The sequence below is a fragment of the Meles meles genome, chromosome 3 (assembly GCF_922984935.1).
Source record: "Meles meles chromosome 3, mMelMel3.1 paternal haplotype, whole genome shotgun sequence".
Taxonomy (NCBI): domain Eukaryota; kingdom Metazoa; phylum Chordata; class Mammalia; order Carnivora; family Mustelidae; genus Meles; species Meles meles.
Window position 1 is genome coordinate 26,002,000 of NC_060068.1, and position 3,380 is coordinate 26,005,379.

Here is a 3,380-nt window from a genome sequence, read left to right on the forward strand (position 1 = left end):
AAACCACCACCTCCTTTCTTGCCTACCCAGGGGTCCATGCCTGCACCCCTAGATCACCACATTCTTCCTGTGTACCCCCCAGAGGGTCCCAGATCATACCCTGGTGTCCCCACTCTCCTGCCCAGAGAAGTCCCTATTTGTACCTGCAGATCCAGGTCTTCCTCTTTCTTCTTGGCAGAAGTGGGCTGAAGCTCCTGGACCAGGAATCAGACATGTAGGAGAAATTCCACTTAAAAGAAGAAGCACAAGACTCAGAAAGTGTGTTTTCATGTACTTCAAGGGTAACACAAAGATCATTGCATCATCCCAACCCCTTCGAACCTTGCTGTCTCTGATACTACAAGTTAGAAAGGCTTCTCTGCTTTAGCTGCAAATGGTGTTCCAGTAGTGCCACTGTGGGAGAGTACAAAACGGTTTTGTAGGAATGCTAACAATCATTAATTTCATTAATATATCACAGTGATAGTATAAGTCTTGCCTGGTACAGATTTATGAATTAGAGTCACATAAGGTTGAAACAGGGAGGGAGTCTTAGCCCCAAAAAACATGTAAGACTTTAGTGAGTATAGCTACAGACGCAAGCCTCTTCCATGCTGTACACTCACTGATCAAAAATAAATCCACTTGGGGCACCTGGATGGCTCAGTTGTTAAGCGTCTGCCTTCAGCTCAGGTCATGATCCTGGGGTCCTGGGATTGAGCCCCACATTGTGCTTCCTGCTTGACGGGAAGCCTCCTTCTCCCTCTTCCACTCCTCCTACTGTGATCCCTCTTTTGCTCTGTCTCTGTCAAAATAGTAATTTTTAAAAAAAAGAAAGAAAAAGAAATCCACTCATTGCCAGCTACTGATCCCATTAGTGGGAATGCACTTTAAACACTTACCCACAAAATAATACTCAAGCATTTTATGTCTGATCTGCCAAAACATGCCTTCATGAAGCAGAACCCAGATGCTCTTGCATTTGGGACCCACAACATCCCTTCATGCACAGGATTACTCCTATCTGGAAAACATTGAATGTCTTTGTAGAAAGAAGTTTGCCAGCCTTTCCTGTGGTCATTAGTCAGGAGAAGTTGTAGATATTTATTCCAAGTCTGATGTAATTAATCTTGCTGCTGAAAAAAAAAAAAAAAAACAGAGAATAACCTAAATATCACAGTCACCCAGGACATTCAGCACGTCTAATAGTGTCTTGAGGGTGTCATGAAGTGCAGTAAGCTATTAATCCTGGGAAGACTTCTAGTCACAAGAGAAGCAGGTAACATTGTGTGTGTAATCTCCCTGTCAGATGTACAGCAAGCCCTGATACTCAGGCCTGCAATTGTCAAACTGAAGAATATAAAGGCAGAAAAGCCACTTTAACTGAAGAAGACCTTGGAGAAATCATGAACAAAGATTCTTGGTCATGCTCTGCCTCATGAACACTGACCATATAAAGAAGACAGTCAAATGGTTAAGAATGTGTATCAGGATTTAGTGATATGCATTTTTTTCCAGTGATGTTGAAACTGGGCATAAGAAACAGATTTTAACTGCATATTTTTTCCTGTTTTGTTGAAGATTATTTGACCATAGAGTTGAGGGTCCATATCTGGGTTCTATACTCTGTTCCACTGGTCTATGTGTCTGTTTTTATGCCAGTACCACACTGTCTTGGTGATCACAGCTTTGTAGTAAAGCTTGAAATCAGGTAACGTGAAACTGCCAGCATTGTTTTTGTTTTTCAACATTTCCTTAGCAATTCGGGGTCTCTTCTGATTCCATACAAATTTTAGGATTATTTGCTCCAGCTCTTTGAAAAATGCTGGTGGAATTTTGATCAGAATGGCATTAAAAGTATAGATTGCTCTAGACAGTATAGACATTTTAACAATGTTTATTCTTCTGATCCAAGAGCATGGAATGGTCTTCCATATTTTTGTGTCTTCTTCAATTTCTTTCATGAGTGTTCTGGAGTTCCTCAAATACAGATCCTTAACCTCTTTGGTTAGGAAAAAAGACAGTCTCTTCAACAAATGGTGCTGGAGAAACTGGACAGCTGTATGTAGAAGAATGAAATGCCACCATTCTCTTACACAATACACAAAGATAAACTCGAAATGGATAAAAGACCTCAACATCAGACCGGAATCCATCAGAATCCTAGAGGAGAATACAGACAGTAACCTCTTCGATATCAGCCACAGCAACTTCTTTCAATATATGTCTCTGAAGGCAAAGGAAACAAAAGTGAAAATGAACTTTTGGGACTTCATCAAGATCAAAAGCTTCTGCACAGCAAAGGAAACAGTCAACAAAACAAAAAGGCAACCCACGGAATGGGAGAAGATATTTGCAAATGACACTACAAACAAAAGGTTTATATCCAGGATCTATAAAGAACACCTCAAACTCAACACACACAAAACAGAGGATACTATCAAAAAATGGGCAGATGGTATGAAAAGACATTTCTCCAATGAAGACATACAAATGGCTAACAGGCACATGAAAAAAAATGCTCATCATCACTAGCCATCAGGGAGATTCAAATTAAAAGCACATTGAGATACCACCTTACCCCTGTTAGAATGGCCAAAATTAGCAAGACAAGAAACAACATGTGTTGGAGAGGATGTGGAGAAAGGGAAACCCTCTTCCACTGTTGGTGGGAATGCAAGTTGGTGCAGCCACTTTGGAGAACAGTGTGGAGATTCCTCAAGAAATTAAAAATAGAGCTTCCCTATGATCCTGCAATTGCACTACTGGGTATTTACCCCAAAGATACAGATGTAGTGAAAAGAAGGGCCATCTCTACCCCAATGTTTATAGCAGCAGTGGCCACGGTCGCCAAACTATGGAAAGAACCAAGACGCTCTTCCATGGACGAATGGATAAGGAAGATGTGGTACATATACACAATGGAATATTATGCCTCCATCAGAAAGGATGAATACCCAACTTTTATATCAACATGGATGGGACTGGAAGAGATTATACTGAGTGAAATAAATCAAGCAGATATAGTCAAGTATCATACGGTTTCACTTATTTGTGGACCATAACAAAGAATATGGAATACATGGGGAGATGGAGAGGAGAAGGGAGTTGAGGGAAATTAGAAGGGGAGATGAACCAAGAGAGACTATGGACTCTACAAAACAACCTGAGGGTTTTGAAGGGGCGTGGGGTGGGATGTTGGGGAACCAGGTGGTGGGTAATAGGGAGGCAACATATTGCATGGAGCTCTGGGTGTGTTGCAAAAACAATAAATACTGTTATGCTGAAAAGAAAAAAAAATAAAAAATAAACAGATTTTAAATATTTTAAATATTTGAAGATTTAGGCTTGCATTTAAAAAGAAAACTATTTTCAGACTTTTGAAAAATTCCATATGCTAT

General features: G+C 40.3%; 1 pseudogene; it reads left to right on the forward strand.

The window, feature by feature from the left end:
• The first annotated feature begins 212 nt into the window (after window positions 1-212).
• On the forward strand, window positions 213-1,185 carry LOC123939176 (annotated as a pseudogene).
• The last annotated feature ends 2,195 nt before the right edge of the window (window positions 1,186-3,380 follow it).